Here is an 18246-nt window from a genome sequence, read left to right as displayed (position 1 = left end):
AATGTGATGTTCTCATTATTACTATTTTCTAAGTATTCTTTAATCATAGTTTTGATTTTTCTCTATCCCCAGAGTAATTTTTAAAAGCGTGTTTGAATAATCAAGTAGTGACTTAAAGGTTTTATACTTTTATTATTAAAATGAAGTATAAAACATTTGGGAAACTAGTGCTGTTTTCTGTGTGTCCCAAAGCATATCAGTTATGGGGAAAAAATATTTATCTGTTTATATGGTCCAGAAGTCAATATATAGAAAATGAAATATCAATGATATTTCTGCAGTTCTCTTTCTCCTTTTATTCTTTTTTACCTCTTGATCTATCAATAACAAATAGGATTTTGTTAAAGTCTTTTGTGCTTCTATAAATTCTTTCAGAAGATCTAGGGTCGTAAGTGCTATGTATTTCAATGTTGTATTATTCTGTTAGTAAGATGTTAATGTTAATTATACAAATTGATGTACCACATGATAAGATATGAGAGCATCAATTCTGTGTTATTTCTGCTCAAAACATGTAATCTAATCTAATCATGAAGAAATAGCAGACAAACCCAAATTGAGGAATTTTCTATAAACAATTGGCCTGTAGTATTTTCAGAGGCATTAAAGTCACAGAGGTCAAGGAAAGACTGTATAATTGCTCTAAATTGATGGGGATAAAAGACATGACAACTAAATATGATTCTGGATTGGATGCTTTTGTCATAAAGAGTATTTTGGGAGCAATTGGTAAAACTTGCATGGGGTCTGTGAATTAGATGCTAGTAATGTATCAGTGGGAATGTCTGGATTTTGATGCTTGCATTGTAGTTATATAGGAAAATATCTTCTTTAGAAGATATACACTAGACTATCTGAGGGTTATGCTGATCATGTGAGCCAGTCTCAAAAAGTTCAAGGGAAAAGTTTTCGAGAAGCTTTCTTTAAGTTTGAAATTGTTTAAAAAGAAAAAGATCAACACAAGTGTTTTCTGAGACGTTTGGACCTCTAAGTCCTATTGTACAGTTTGTCTTCATAGTCATATTGATGCCAATTAACATTATGATAGTTTTTTTTTTTAAGATTTTATTTGTTTATTTGACAGACAGAGATTACAAGTAGACAGAGAGGCAGGCAGAGAGAGAGAAAGGGAAGCAGGCTCCCTGCTGAGCAGAGAGCCCGACGCGGGACTCGATCCCAGGACCCTGGGATCATAACCTGAGCCGAAGGCAGCGGCTTAACCCACTGAGCCACCCAGGCGCCCAACATTATGATAGTTTTTAATGCTGGATGTGTTATTAAACACATCTGAGTGCTCCGTGTCCTGAGGGGTCCCAGCTAGTGACCTGAGCAGGGTAGTGCAGAGCTGGGGAGAATGCGTGAAGAGTGAACAGCAAGGGCTCAGGACAGAACTGGCTGGAGATGCTCAGAGCAAGGTGGTGTCTAGTGTTGTAAGAAGGTAGTTGGAGGCAAGAGTCTGATTCACAGTGGAATGAAATGAATTCTGCAGAAAGTGGTGGCCCTTTTGCCTAATTTGCTTTTTAGGGAGTCCACATGATACCCTTGGTGATGTCCTGGCATCTCTGTCTCTGGCAATCTTTGAGGGCAAGGTGGTAAGGCAGATCATAGTCAGGAGACTCGAATTCTTCTCTTGGCCTGCCACAAACCAGCTCTGACACAGGGAAAGTCATTTAGGCTCACAGTGACTCAATTTTCTATTTTGTGAATGGAGAGTGTTGGACTTTCAGGCTCTTCCCAAGTTCAGAGTTGCGATTTTGAACATCAGTGAGAATGAACATTTTAATAATTCAAAGAGAAGTGAGATCCAGGTGGGCTGGAGCAGATAGAAAAAGCCTCATGGAGTGGCTGGGAGTGGTGTGGGGCCTTCAACATGGGGCAGGATATAAATCTTTGGGCAAGAGGAGAGAGGACCAGAGAAAACCTGTGCCTTGGAGACAGACTTTCTGAATGGCAGAGAGGTCAGGGGAGAGCATGGAGAAGGGCAAGGAGGCGGCGGGACCAGCTTCGAGCGTGGTTACTCATCTTCCATCCACATGAACTCTGGCTGCGAAGATTCTGGCACAAGTTTCTGCTTCTAAGGTTGTTGTGTGGATGAAAGGCATGAATGTTTTCAGTACGATTAGGAAATGATCAGCTGTTAAAAGTAGACCAAATCTACCTTCTTACCTGGAATAACTGCAGTGTTTTAAGGACATATTATCTTTTCCCCCCTCCTTAAACTAGTGGGCAGAATTGAGGAGAACAAAGGCAACTGGAAAGAAAGAACTATAAAAATTAATTTAGTGTTTTCTTAGGAAATTTAATATGCCACAGTTGGGCCTTGTGGGTGCTTTATTACTTTTTCCCCCCTCTTCCAAGAAAGGGTCTGGGTCGGGTACATGCAGAAGAATAGAAGGCAAAAGAAATGTGTCTTCCAAACCATGGAATGACCCATGAGACCTCCGTAGACCACATACTTCTCATTTCAGTGACCCCAATACCAAAGAACCACAGTCAGCCATGCTCACACCCTCTCTGTAGAGGCAACCATTTGTCAGCAGTGGATGGGAAACTGCCAAGGGGAAACAGATCCATCTGGGAAGGGGAGGGCACAGGGTGGGACAATGCACCCAGCAGGTTACTGACTCTCTCTCTCTTTCTCTCTCTCTCTGTGACAGTGGGGTGTGATACCTCTTGGTTCTCTGCCCTTGAGTGGCCACGAGGGAGGAATATGTCCCATGGGGCAGACGTTAGGCTTGGTTGGGCACAGAGGCTAGGAAATTCTTCATTTGTCTAAAGGAAATCAGAATGTGGGCAGACTATTTTGTGAAAAGCCGACACATGCAGCCTGAGGAGAGAAGAGCCTGTACCCAATGGCTAAGTGGAGCGTGGAGCCCTGGCAAGGAAGAGAAGAAAAGCAGGCCTGGGCTGAGGGCCACGGCGGCGTGCCTGGTGGGAGCCCCATTATTCCACCCCCTCTTGCTCTCTGTGGCTGGGAACACAAAGAGAAAGAGGGTGGGGTGGGAGGGCTTGGCCCTTCTCCCTGCAGAGGTCGGTCCACTGGCCTCAAATGATTATTGCCTTTAATGAATTGCAGCTTGTAAAAGGCTTTGAAGTTAGAAGGCAGAGCCTGAGCGCTGAGGATTCTTTTCCTTAAATCATTTCATTCTATGACTCGAAAAACAAAATTGCTCTTGAGCAGAGAGCAACGGTCAAGGCTGCCAACCTCCATTCGTGCTAACTTTTCTTTTTCTCTTTCAAACTGCTGTTAAAAGGTGAAGACTACAAAATGTGGAATAAGCGAAGCACAGGAAGACAATGGGAGGTAGGGGAACATGTTAAAGGGGCGGCCATTGGAGCAATAGCAATTAGCCCCATTAGCTTGGGCATAACCCATAAATGTAAGGAGCGCATAAATGGTGAAAGCCAATCGCTGTGGTGCCCCTGGGAAAAGATTTCGGTGCTGGAACCATCTCACTAAACGGACATAAAAAGATCATACGGTGTGTTTCTTTCGGTGGCAATTAACCTCAATTACTATGCTGTAGTCCATAAAAACAGCTGCATCAGATAGATTCCATGTGGGATCTGTGTCTGAGTCTGGGCTGTCCCCACCAGTTATCCTATAGACAGTGATTGCATTTGGGGCATTTTCAGACACAGTATAAAATTTTCCCTGGCATTGTTGGCTCCTAAGGATAAAAGCAAGAGTAGCAGGTGTGCCTTCCCAGCCAACCCTTTATAAGCCTGGGTATTGTGACAGCATTTGCTGGCTTGCACCTCGGTAATGAGCTAGAGAAAAGCAAAGAAGGGAAGGCAATTGAATTCGCCAGGGTTCTTTCAGGCACCTTGAAGAGAAAAGTTCAGCCTAGGATTTTAATTCACATAGTTCCTTCCTCTGAAGAACACTTTGCTGATATTATCACTTTAAGCTGTCTGTGTAGCTTTATTTTGAAATTGTTACAGGTATTTCATATTGGTATTTCCCCTCATTAACAGCAAATCAATGGTTCTATAAACATCAGAATAATTGCATGCCTCTTCCTTGGAAGCATTTTTAAAATTCTGTGTCTTCCTCAGGGTCTTGTTCCTCTGCTCTCAGTCCCCTGCCCTCCCCCTCTCTTCTCTTCACCCCCTTCTCCTGCTTCTTGCTCTGTTTTAGGCAATTTAATTCTTTTACTTATTTCTAGGGTTTATCCTTTATATAACACGCTTATTTCTATTTCCTGTTCCACTTCCTTTTTAACGAAACTAAAGAAATACTTTATTGTAGTTGGCTTTGTCTGCATTCCCATTCTTCATAATAGTGGTCATGTTTCCCTACGTCTTCATAATGGTATATTTGTATATACATGGGCAAGCCCATTCTCCTTTTCCACTTGTTAGTCGTACTCTAATCTGGCCTGAAACTTTCTGGTAGTATCTCTTAATACTTTTTAAAAAAGATTTTATTTATTTGCCGGGGGAGGGGGGTTGGTGGACACAAACGGGGGAGTGGGAAAGGGAGAAGCAGACTGTCTCCCCAGCAGGGAACAGGAAACAGGCCTGGATGGGAGGACTCTGGGGTCCTGACCTGAGCCCAAGGCAGATACTTAATGACTGAGCACCCAGGCACCACAGCATCTCTCAATACTTCTCAAATCTCTATTTTAAAATTTTTCATGTTGTTAATGGTTTTTAAATGTTGTGATATAATGATTTATAGTAAGAAATACATGTTTGGTCTTCCTTCCCATTCCCGGCACAGAGCTCCAAAATCCCTTGGAATTTTCTGAGATGCTATCAATTGATCAAGGTGTCTTTTATTATGTTAATGAGGGAAATTTCGGAAAGCTCCCAGTAATGCGAGTGTGGGGGCCTGGTTGCCAGGGGATCCAACCCCGATTAGGGGGTTGGAAGTTCAGCCCCACCCTCTGACCTTGGCTAGAGAGACTGAATTCAGTTACCATTGCGCAGTGATTTAACCAATTCTGCCTGGGTAATAAAGCCTCCACAAAACCCCAGAAAAGAATGGGATATAGGAGAGCTTCTGGTTGATGAACCAGAATGCATCCCTATGTCAGGGCCCAAACTCCCTGGAGACAAATCTCCTGCCTTGGAACCTTACCCTTTGTATCTTCATCTGGCTGTTGATTCATATCCTGTGATTTCCTTTGTAATAGACTGGTAGTCTAGTAAGTAAACTGATTTCCTGAGATCTGTGAGCAGCTCTTGCAAATGAATTGAACCCAGGGAGGGGCTTGTGGGAACTTCTCCTTTGTAGCCAGTCTGTCAGAAGCAGAGGTAACAACCTTCACTTTTATTTGGCATCTAAACTGGGGAGAAGAGGGGTACAGTCTCTTGACACTGGGTCCTTAACCTGTGGAATCTAAGGCTAGCTCTGGGTAGATAGTATCAGAATTGAGTTAAATTTGTGGGACATCTGGTCAGCATCCACAGAGAATTGAGTTAATTGCTTGGTAGTATGTTGAAGATAAAACACATTGGAAATGGTGTCAGAATTGGAAGTATCCTGGGTGTGTGATCCACGTAAATGGCTTTGATATTTTTCCATTGTATACTCGTTATTATTTTCCTTGTTAGGTTCTTTGTCCTTCACTTGGCCATCCTTTATTATATCCTTTTTTGAGAAAGCCACATAATATGGGAGAAAGAAAAAAGTCTTAGTTCCAGCCTTGGCTCAATTTTATCTTGGTTAAATTACACAACTTGTTAGCCTCAGCTTTCTTGATTATGAAATGGGAATAATAAAGTCAAGCTCTCAGAGCTATTATGAGGACTAATTGAATAGCATAGGTGGAACTTCTATATTGTGGGTCTCCAAAGTGTTGCTTCTCCTTGCCATTTCAGGCAAATGGTGTCCATTTTGTAAACTCTTGGTAAGGAAATAACTTCTAATAAGTCTTTCAGTATAGACAGGTGAAACTTCAAGTGTTGTCTCCCATTACAATTGTGTGGATTTTGGTATTAAAACATAAAACCGTAGTCTTCAAAAAAACCCCACAGAAAATGGAAAGTACTTGAAATCATGAAAACTTGAGAATTAATGCAAGAATGGGGATGTAGAGAAGAGAGAGTCATTCCCATAGAATCAATTCCTGCTCATTAGAAAGAAGCATTCACTTCAAACGGCATAGCTACAGTCTTGAGGATGGGTGTCTTGGGCCACTCTAGAGAGTTTTATTTGAACTGAGAAGTTGTTAGAAGAGAAGTAGGTGTCTCTGATTTCCGACTTTTTCCTGTTTCTCTACCTGGCCTTGGGTATACCAGTTCATTGCTCTCAGATTCTCTCTTAGCAAGCAGAGAAGGGAACAGAAGTCCTAGAATGGCGTTCTGTAGTTGAGGATCTTCTTTGAATGAAGCTTTTAGAATATACTCTCTAATATCAGAGTCAGATATTAGAATAGTGGTTTTCAAAGTGTGAACCCCTAGTGTACTGAATCAGAATTTCTGGGGTTAGGCTCAGCATTCTGGTTTCACAAACTCATCGGATGATTCCGATTTATGCCACTGTGTGGGAACTGCTGGATGAGAACACAGGGTTTAAGAATGCAGACTGTATTCCCTGGGTTCTAATCTCAATTCTATGTTTTACTAAATGTCAGTTGTCTAAGGGCTGTTACAAGTATTAGATAAGAAAGTGTCTGTTGACAGGGTTTTATCAGAATCAGAATCCTAGCCCGCACTCAGTAGATGTTACCTATAGTGTTGAGTGGAGTGAGGAGGGGGTCCTGAGTTTGCTTGTTGAAAGGCTTGCCAAGGGAACCAGTTATTTTTGCATATTAAGCCTCTACCTTGTTCGGTGCTGTGGGTTCTGAATGAGTGTGCCTTCCTTGTGTCCCACTATTATTTAAGAGGTGTGGAGAATGTTTCTTTTTCGAGTCAAATGGCTGCACCAATAGTGAAAACGCAGGCTGGCTGAGGCCAGAGCTGCATCTAACTTTGTCTTTTGGAAAATGGGTGGAGGGAGCAAGAGTTACCTAGCCTTTTTTCCCCTTTGGCAACACTGTTCTTCCTGAACTCTGAGGAGTAATGAAGATAGAAAAAATGAACATTTTTGTGGTTTAGCTGACATTAAAATGGGAAAAAGCACATCACGGGAATTAGAATGTCCTGTTCATTCGTCACTTTTTCTTCAATTAAAATGTCTCAGCAAGCAGGGGAAAAAAAAAAAAAAAACAAGCCCTCGGTGACCTCATAATTCATTATTTCTAAGGAATATACTTAATTCCCAGTGGAGATAAATCTGAAATCGATTTTCCATTTCTGTTGGCCATAGACTGGCGGCCTCTCAGGTCCTTGTGAAGGAGAGTATGTACCTTTTGTGGGGTTCGCAGGGGCTGTTTAGGAGAGGGGGCTGATAACCTTGAAGGCAGCTGTGGAAGATCCAGTTTCTTTTATGAGCCACTCTGAGCCTTTTAGAGACTGAAGAGGAGGAACTTGGGCAGGCATTTTCATGACAAAGCTTTGCTAACTGTAGTCAGGGCCACTCTTAAAACTGAGATCCTTTTTCCAGACCCTTAGAAAAGAATGTAAAAGATACCAACTGCTGATAAGGAGCATGCAGGAAGGGCAGTAGAGCCTTTACTGATTGGACCACAGTTGTTAGAAAGAGTGTATGGTCCAGTGCTTTCTAGAATATCCTTTGCCTCCACATCCCCAAGACCTCTGAGCTTGAGGTTAACTAGAACTGTAACTGAACTTTGAATTCTCTGAGCCACCCCGCCTCCCCCACACCCCAATTTCCCAATGCCAGGATTATACCTTTCCTTACACAAAGGGGATGGCACAGCATTCATCTCTGTGGTTAGACCTGGAAAAATTTCTGGGGATGGTTCACATATCTTGTGCTATGACAAGCTGAACCAACATTAGACCCCCCTATGTGAGTAACACCATAGCCTTAACCTCCCTGCAAAGTCAACAGACTAGAGTATAGATCATCACAGAATTCAGCAGTGACAAATTCACCTCCAAGGTCAGTGAAATGTCTGCTGGTTTTTCAAAGGGTGTTTTCATGTTGAATTTACACTTACCAGCTGTGCAAACACAAGATGATAGGAACGGAAGTCACAAATGAGCCACACCTCAGAAAAGGTATACTAAATTTAACATTTTGTAACTTGATTCCATATAAATACAGTTACATTCCTTTTTACAGCATTAATTAAATTGAGATAATAATCCAGGCAAAACCCAAATAATTCTGGGGTTGACTATGCTATGGGAAGTAGCTGAATAATGATCAAATCTGTATTTCATTAGCTATCATAACAACCATAACAAATTGCATTTAAATAGCAGATTTACACATAACACTGTAATTAGAGCCATTGTTTGGCAGTAGTCCCTCATTAGAATGATAGAATAATTTCTGGGGACCTGGCCAGGAGAGTGTTCCTCACAGACTCTAGGGTCAAGCTTATGTTCCTATAGTAGGCTGAATAATAGTCCCCAAAGATACTAGGTCTTAATCCCTGGAACACATGAACATTAATTTATATGGCAAAATCTTTGCAGCTGTGATTTAGTGCAAGGCTCTTGAGATGGGGCGATTGACCCAATTAGCAAAATGGGATCCCATTGTAATCACATGCATCTAGTAAGAGTGATGCAGAGGAGAATGTTGTGTGAAACCAGAGCAGAAAGAGGTTTGAGGATGCTGACCTTGAGTAGTGAAGTCATGTGGCCATAGGCCAAGGAGTGCTATAGCTCCCAGAAGCTGGAAGAAGCAGGGAGCAGATTTTCTCCGACAGCCTCCCTTGTGGCCCTGCTAACACCTTAATTTCAGCCTAGTGATAGTGACTTTGGGCTTGTGGTCTGCAGAGCTGTAGGAGAAAGTGTGTTTTCAGCCCCTGGTTTGTGGTAATTTGTTACAGCAGCTATAGGAAACTAATACAGAACCTACAGTTTCTTCCTGAGGGTGAATCTGAGTGGAGTACTAGGATGCTAGGGCAGACTTCATTGCAACAGCTGAGTCCTTTAACAGCCTCACCGCATTTAATTTCTCCTGTAGGACACCTGGGATCCTTATGCAAGTGAACCATGTCTCATCTCCTTTCTACTAACACCCAGATGCACCGCTCAAATCCTCATTCAGGATCCTGTTACATGCACCAGCGCTGTATGTAGGACACAGAGGTAAGGATTAGAGAATGTAACCCATCCCCTTCCCCATGCCTCATAAGCCACTCATTGTGGTTCTTTCATTTATTCATCCATTCACTTAGCAATTATTCTTACGAGGCTGTTCTGTGTCTTGAACTATGTATGCACTTTCAGAAATTCAGCAATAATTTATCTTCCAGCTCTTTACATTTAAGCCAAAACTCAGTTGAATCTCATTTAGTGCCAAGTTTACACGAGAAGTGCCTTTACAGGAGAAGTGCCTTTCCTGCTTAAAGAAAGGCCCTTACTTAAATCTAATCTCATTTAAAAATTATTTCTGGTCATATGGATGAATAGTGATTCGTTTCTTTTCCCACCCACTGCATCAGGTGAACCATTCCAGGACAAACCTAGGATGTTGCCTATGATGACAGTATATACAGGTTTATCAGGTTTGCTTTTGTCATGAAAGGATTTCAGAGGATGTTACTATCTGTATTTGTACTTTGAAAATATCCATTGCCTTTTAGAATAGGGACTTTAGAGATCTAGGGTGACATCGCATTAATTTGTGTTGTGTGACTGCTAACAGTATCAAGTCTAGGAGCATGTGTGTGACTAAATTAATTATATAACAGGAATATGGTGAATTCACCTGATTCTACTGAGCTTTATCTATTAAGTTATAATTCAAATAGATACTGAATGTTAAAATCCACTAAGTCACTTTTGCAATATGTGCTCATTTTCATACCTCTGTGGATCTCTATACTTGCTGAAAAGCCTGAGTATCTTTGGATCTTGATACTTTTACAAAGGGTGTCTTAGTGCCTGAAATAGTAATTAAGAAGCCAGATACTGGAGGCAGAATAATGCGAGTTCAAATCTCACATCTGACCATTTATAAGATATGTAACCTTGGGCCTGACCTCACTTGATTTTAGTATCCTTATATGAAAATACAAGAATTACAAATGTCTCCCACTAGGACAAGAAGCAAGGTAGCATTGTCCCTTCTCATCACTGTTTTTGACAAACCAGATTATAGAGCATATACCAGTAAACAGCAGCAGGGAATGAGAAAAATAAAGAAATGGAGAAAAACCAAAAAATGGAAAAAAATTTTATTGACTTTATTGGCAAATGATGGGAATTGAGTATGCAGTACTTGACCTGAGGGCTTTTAGGCTTTTTGTGGGGGAAGCAGTGTCTATGAAGTTGCCTAGAACATATAAAGAAGGAGCCATCCTATTTTTTTTTTTTTCCTTTTCTCTTCCCCTTCCTTTTCCTATCTATCTATCTAGTTAGTTAGTTAGTTAGTTAGAAGGACAGAAGCCTCCATGATATCAGAAGCTGACGGCACATGTCAATCCCTGCTCTATCCTTTGTCTTAGTGGAGTGTCTCTCTAGGATGAACCTACATCAGTTAGGATTAGTACTGGTGGCCAGTAACAAAGTTACTGTTATAGTAAGTTATAGTAACTCAAGTTAACTCAAGTAACCAAGTTATAGTAACTCAAATAAGATAGACATTTATTTCTCTCTTGTGGACATGTAGGAGGTGGGCCGTTCAGAACTGACTAGCAACTCTGCTTCACAAAGTCCTCAGGGACTTGGACTCTTCCAACTCACTGTTCTGCTGTATCTAGAGTGAGATTTTTGTCCTCAGGGTCCAACATGGTGGTTAGAATTCAAGCCATCATACCCAAGTTCCAAGAAAGAAGAAGGGATGGAGAAGAAAGGGACAAAATGTATCTTAAGCTTTCTTTGAGAAAATTCACGGAAATGGCATGACAGATCCATCTCTTTCCCATTGGTCAGCAACTAGAGACCTGGTTACCTCAAGCTGTAAAGGAAACCAAGACATCTGGTCATGAGTCTAAAAACTGGGGGTTCTGTTACTGTGGAGAAAGGAAAGTGCCATGGTAATCTCCTAAATCCCAGTTCTCAGTAAATCATTAATTTAATCAGTATATGTTGGTTCTAGCCTTCTTTGTAGCAACATTTGTATAACATTGCCATTACGCAAAGTAGAAGATGTGGCTACCTACAATTTTAAGTTAGTAATGAAAGAATCTAGCTTCCTTCCTTGATTCTGATAAATCTTGAACTGCTCTTCTGAAGGGTGATGTAATACTTGAGTTCTCATTACAAGTGAGGATCTGATATAACTGGATTCAAATCCTAGCTCTTCTGCTTAGTACCTGTGTGTCTTGGAGCAGATTACTTAAACTTTCAGAACTGCAGTTTCATTTTCCTGTTATGGTCATAGCACCCATACCTAACAATTTTGTTAGGGTCGGGTATCAGTAGAGATGTTAAATACCTGTAATACAGATATAGTTGGTAGAATAAATGAGAACTTTTGTTCTATTCTCTTGTTCCCTGCTCTTTTGTGCTCTGACCATTTCTCCACTCCCAGTCTCCCAAGACATCTTCTCTTCTAGATTTAGATGTTTTCCAACAAGTTCACCTAAAAGGGTAGCCCCAGAATATTCAGGGTACATTGTTAACTGCAGGAATTGCCATGCTGTCATTGTAAGTAGAAAACGACTCAGCCAGGAGCACATTCCATAGACTGATGCTCACCCAGAAACATGCAGAACACACACAGCTATACCTAAGACTTCCATAAATAGAAATCCTAATGTGCACAGGGATAAGCATTTATCTTTTTACAAGACTTGGTCATCATGGCTGAATCAAATTTCCTGGATGAGCTGAAGCAAATGTGGTCCCTAAAGTAGTACCCTGGTGGAGACTTAAGGGATTCTAGGACAGTGCCCTAGACTGAATATTTGTGTTCCCCAACATTCATGTTAAATCCAATATATTTGGATTTATTTATACCTTTATTAACACCTTTGAGAGGTGCTACATCATGAGGGTGCTTAGGTAGAGCCCTCATAATTTATTAGAAAAAAAAAAAAAGGCTTCAGAGGGCTCCCTTCCCTGTCCTACCATATGAGGTTGTAGGGCCCTCACCAGACCTTGAATCTACTGGTGTCTTGATCTTGAACTTCCCAGTGTCCAGAACTATGAGAATTAAATGTGTGTTATTCATAAGCCACACAGTTGATAGGATTCTGCTACCGCATCCAAAGCTGATTAAGACACCCAGGCTTATCCTACCCAGCCTGTTTTCCGTGTTCTCTCCTCATCCTTGCCTTTGCTAACAACAGACCATTTTGTCTCCTTGGTCATGAGGCTCATTCCAGGTAATTTATTTTAATACTTACTGTTTTTGTTTCCTAGGGCTGCCATAACAAAGTACTATAAATTGGGTGGCTTAAACAATAGGCATTTATTTTCTCACAATTCTGGAGTCGAGAAGTCTAATATCAAGCTATCAGCAGGACCCTTTGACACTGGAAAGTCATTCCTGCTGTTGCCTGATTTCTGATGGTAGCTGGTGACTGCAACACTCCACTCTCTGCTTTTTTTTTTTTTGTCTCATGGTGTTCTCCCTCTGTGTCTCTGAACTTTTCCTCTTAAGAGGATTAGGTGCCAGCCTAAAGATCTCATTTTCACTTGGCTGCATCTGCAAAAACCCTGTTTTCAAATGTGGTCACATTCACAAGTACTAAGAGCTAGGACTTTAACCAATCTTTTTGGGGAACACAATTCTATCTAACACTTAATGTAGAATTTTGAGAAATTAAGAATAAGTTAGAACAGATTCAAAGTTAACCCTGTGCAATTTTCACTGACTTCTAGTTGCTTTTGATAGTCTTGGTTAGTGGAAAAGAATGGGCCAGAATCACGTGCTATTAGCAGTGAGAAGTTGAGGGTGAGCTTTGGAAGTGAGTCTTGAATGTGAATATTGTGATTACCAGGTGGATCCCAAAACGTGGAAGGTTTTCCTTCTGCTTATGGGTGGAGCTGGGATGTTCAAGGAAGAGATGGCCGAGTACTTCAATTGGTGGTCAAAGTCAGGAGCTGGGTTGTTTTAAGCTTGTGTGTGTGCACGCGTGCAAATGTGTCCATGTGCATAACTTTGTGTGTGACTATGTGCATGTGAATGACTGTGACTGTGTGAAAGTTCATGTATGTGAGTGAATGTGTACATGTGGGGTGAATGAGTGTTGTGTGTGTGTGTGTGTGTGTGTGTGTGTGTGTGAAATTTCTAGAAGGCAGTAATGGGAACCCTGGGATGTTAACAGCAGTTAGGTGGGTGGGAGAAAGGACAATCATAGGGGCAGAGCATCTAACTATAGGAAGTTAGAATGTGACTTTCTAATGAAAGGGAACACAGAAGATTATGTAAAATTAGAAACCTGAAAGTCTGTGCCAGGTCTATATCCAGTTGCCTTATGTTTCTCTTCCTCCATTATTTAGGATGAATGGCTATAGGCCAGATCCAATTGTAGTTTTTGCTTCTGATTTTTTTTTTTTTAATGAGAAACAAACACTAGTATTTTTTATCCTGTCATATTTAGAAAACTATATCCCTTCCTCCTTCTTTCTTGATTCTACTCTAATATAAGAACCACCAGATTGAGATCAGTCTTGCCAAGAAAGTTTTATTATAAAGATGAAAATGCACAGAGAAAAGTTTTAGGCTGAAAATACAAGGTAGTTAGATAGTTTTAAAAAAAAAAGAAAGGAAGAAAAAAAAATCTAAATTTTAATGCATGGGCACATTTTGCTCTAATTATTTTATTTGCCATTAGCAATAAGGCTCAATAACTCATAGGCTGTAGACCAACCAAAAACCTATTTGGGAACTTAGTACCAATGAATGAGCCATAATCTCTACCTATCCCACTTACTCTCACTTTATTTTCTAACCTCTCTGATGTCACATTCAAAGAATTTGACTATAATGAAATAATGCAAAAGAACAAGACAGAATGGAAAGTGAAACTAGCTTTGAAACTATTTTTCCTGGAAAAAAAAATGAAAGAATTCCCAAGAACAAGATACACCAACAGGAGATGAATATCCTGTAACTTTTTCTATAAAATAAATATGAATCAGAATATGGTGCCCTCCACATGGAAGACACTAAGTAAGAACTTGTTTATGATGATGGTGGTGGGCGTGGTGATTTGAGATCTGGAATAACTTGAACCAAAAAGAATATTCATGTGGCAGATTGGGTTTCTCAAAGATGGCCATAATAAGATATGGCCTCAATTAGATAGCCATCTCTTCCCACAATATGTTCTTACAATGTAACTCTGACATACCTATATTATTATGTCAAGGTATGACCTTGATGTACATTGGTTTATGTTTCCTCCCTCTCATCCTGGGCAGACCTTTGTAACTACTTTGCCCAACAGAATGTGACAGCCATGGTGCTGGATGACTTCCCAAGCTAGGACACAATATATAATAGGGTTTCTATTTGGTGATCTCGCTCTCTCGGATTGTCCTTGAAGCCTAGCCACCACTTTCTGAGAAATACAGCCTACATGGAGAAGCTGTGTGTGGGTGTTCCAGCTGACAGTGCTAACTAGACCCCCACTTGATAGCCAGCATCACTGCCACACCATGGTTGAAGGAGCCTTCAGATGATCCCAACCTCCAGCCTGCAAGCCTTCCAGCTGAGGCTCCAGATCCAGTGACTTGTCTGAATTTCAGACCCATGGGAAATGGGAAAGATAATAAAGAATTACTGTTTTAAATCACTATATCTGGGGAGTAATTTGTAATGCAGCAGTAGTATGCCTCCCTAGAGAATTCACGGGTACTACCAGATCACCCACACAGGGAGCTGGCCGATTCTGCTTTTTGTGGCATTATCTTGCTTGAATGGTACAAGCGCTTCCTCTCTGTCCTGGGGGTTACTTCTTGATCTAAGTTCCCATCATTGCTGGCCTCAGCCACTAGGCTTTCATAGGCTTGTCAAGGTGGGCCTCAAAGTTATGGTTAGGGTTTCATAGTCCACTATTGAAATTTTTATTTTATAGTCACATAATATATTTGTTTCGAATTTTGGCCTATGCTGTATGGATTAATGCTTTCCAACTTTAATGTGCATACAGATCACCTAGGGATCTTATTAAAATGCAAGCTCTGATTCAATTTCCAGGTCTTGCTGCTAGGACAGATCTCTGAACCACACTTTGAATCAAGGGTGTAGAAGGTTGTATGGACAAAACAAACTTTTGTATGATTGATCCCCAAGGAAAGAAACCAGGGATAGTATTGTCATTGATCATCTGTGTGGTAAGTCTCTACCTAGGTGTTCGCTATACATCAGCTTTAGTCCTCATACCACTAGCAAGGTGTAATTATTATCTCCACATTGACTATGCAGAAGCTAAGGTTCATAGAGGTTAGGTAAGCAAACAGAGCCAGGACTCAACCAAAACTTTATCTTTGCCTTTGTGTGGTCCATCTTTCATGCTTTCTACGCCTCTGATTGGTTTGCTGGTTATCATATTATTTTGAATAAAGAGGTACTTTTATAATGGGTCTGTGCAATAGAACTTTCTGCAGTGACAAAACTGTTCTGTATCAGTTCTGTCAAATATGATAACCACATGTGGCTATGGAGAATTGAAATGTGGCTAGTATAACTGAAAAATAAATTTTCATTAAATTTTATTTTAATTAAAAATTTAAATATATATAGCTATTGGCCAAGAAAAGTGACTAATTGCTGTTGGCTACTGTATAGGACAGCACAACTTTATAGAAAGGGTCCTAGGGTCATTGAGTTTGAAAGGTGACTTGGACTTGCACTGTAGGTTTATGTGCCATGACCATCCCTGCATGTGAGACATTGGGAGCATTTAAAACAGTGCACATAATTTTCATCCCTAATCTTTACTTTCATCTTCTTCCCTTTCCTAAATCACATTGCATCAGACAACTTCTTCCTTTTGGACTCAGATCATTTAAACAGAAGTTTTAAACATGGTACAAATACTGGAGGCTACAAAGAGGAGGAAATGCCACTTCAGGAAGGGGGGAGGGATTTGATGCAGGAGTCCCTGAGAGACTGGAATAGCAAGTGGAAACCGCTGTTTCATTCTTTGAAGATTTGGGAAAAGAATGGAAAAGATGTGTTCAGATTCTTTATTATTCTCCTGGGACTTACACCAATTAAAATGCTGTCAGGTATGAGGAAAAGAAACCTTGATTCAGATTGCTCTAAACAAAGAAGAAGTGTATTATTTCACGTAATTGGAAGTCCAAGGCAGAGTAGACTTCAGAGTCTGTTGACGCAATTGCTCCACAGTGTCTTAAAAGACCTGTGTTCTCAACATCGCTCTTCCCTTTCACCTTTAATGCTGGCTTCCTCATCTTGCAGGCAGTGAGGTGGCCTCAGCAGTTCTGGGCACTATATCCAGGCATGGCAATCTACAGAGGAAGGGGGAAACTCTTTCTTCCTGTCGCTCACTCTCAGAAGATTGGAAAGTTTCTCCAGAAGTGCTCAGATTTCCCCTTCATGTTTCTTTGGCTGGAATTTGGTCCCATAACCACTTCTGAAATCTTCCTTATACCAATCAGGTCCACTTCTGGGGCTGGGAGTGAGGTCAGCTTTTTCTAAATACATGGATTCCTAAAAAAAAAATTGGGTTTCTATTAGAAGGAAAGAAAGGGGAGGCAATCCCATTGTCCACTACAAGACAGCTATTGAAGCATCTAGTTTGGTAAAGGCAAACCAGAGAATATCAGACAGAGTAAGTGGCCTGTTTCTCTGATGATGACCATGGGTGGCTCCACATTTGTCTCAATGCCACATCTACTACATTTTTGGACTGAAAGCATCTGTGGAGTCTAGGCTCATGGACCTATTCTAGGGACTCCTGATTCCCTGTGGCCTGGGCAGGGCAGGGCCTGGGCAGGGCACACAGGGACCCAGGATTCCTACATGCCCTAGTGAAGGCCAAAGAGGGGCCAGAGAGGTACTGAGAGGTCCTGTGGCCCAGCAGAGGCCCAAGGAATATCAACAGCAAGAGTAATGTACCTGACACAGAGTTCAAAACAGGGTTTCATTTTTACATATGGAACTCATCTTGTCTCTAAGAATATTTCCAAGTTGTGAGTCTTACACTACCATCCTGGAACTGATATGTGCCAGTCTCTAAGATAACTCCATGGTGTCAGGGGACTGCTTTTGCCTATGCCTGGCTTCTTGATTCTTGTTCCATTTAGAGAACACCCTCATCTGGCTCAACTTAGGCCTTTAGGGAGTCATCCCCAGACCTCTCTGTGTGGAAGCAGAGGCTTGGGAACAGTGTGATTTGGGTATCTTTTTCTCCACTTAAAAACCTAGAAAATGTTTAGTGAAATACTGTCAAATATTTTCCACTTAAAGGAATCATTTCCTTGAGTTACATTCTCTGATTTTACTGTTCTTCAAATTCAGTTGGATTATTCTAGAGCTCTCAGAGGAAGACATCCTAGAAGGCTAATACTGGCCCTAGGTGGCATTCACAACTTTACCTATTGCAACAAGAAAGGAACCTAGCCTTGAGCTGATCTTACTGCTGTGCCTATGAAATCGTTCCTGTCTTGTGCACTGGAAATCCCCAGAGCTGAACCTCTCTACAGCCTTTCCTGAATTGCTGCATGGCTTCCTTAGGCTTCCTTCCTTCCTTGCTCCTTAAGAAATCTGTTTGTGGAGTTATCTTATTATTATTATTATTTAATATTAATTCATATCCTATCCTGAATTCCTCCCTAGCTTCCTGAAATCAGCATTTGGTTTATGCTTTCACATTCCATGCCATCGTACCCATGTATCTCTGCCAAATGTGTCTCTCTACCTGACAGATCCTGTTGGCTGAGGATATTGCCATACCACTCCTTGTGTGTCCTTCCCATTTCCATGGTTCTACATTTTTTTGGAACACAGTGGACCATTGGGTTTAGAAGAGCCTTAACTGAGTCCTGATGGATGACCCAACTGTATTTCCAAAGGTGATTCCACTCACTAGAACCAGAAGGCTGTATCAGAATTGCCTGTGGAGTTTTTGGGAAATGCATATTCCTAGGCCCATGTACTACTGAATAAAACACCTGGGATAGGAGTAGAGGAAGGGGACAGGAGAGTGAGTCTATTTTCGAAATACATTCCCAGGTGATACTGTAGACCTAGGCATGGGAATTGCTAGTTTGGTGCCTCCTTAGTTTTCATGTAGCTCTCTGACTTCCGTGTTGAAATCACTCTTACAGTGGTGGTAAATTAGGAACTGA

At 41.1% G+C, this 18246-nt stretch overlaps 1 long non-coding RNA gene across 1 annotated transcript in view; it reads left to right on the top strand.

Annotated features, from left to right (window-relative positions):
* The window catches only part of LOC131832310 (uncharacterized), a 494037-nt gene that overhangs the window by 358307 nt on the left and 117484 nt on the right, over positions 1–18246 (top strand). Inside the window, exon 4 of the long non-coding RNA XR_009353991.1 lies at positions 8996–9120. This is a non-coding gene — a long non-coding RNA (uncharacterized LOC131832310). The remainder of the gene's footprint in view (positions 1–8995; positions 9121–18246) is intronic.

The sequence above is a fragment of the Mustela lutreola genome, chromosome 5 (assembly GCF_030435805.1).
Source record: "Mustela lutreola isolate mMusLut2 chromosome 5, mMusLut2.pri, whole genome shotgun sequence".
NCBI lineage: Eukaryota > Metazoa > Chordata > Mammalia > Carnivora > Mustelidae > Mustela > Mustela lutreola.
Note: the sequence above shows the minus strand (reverse complement) of the source record. Positions and strands in the feature narration are given on the sequence as shown.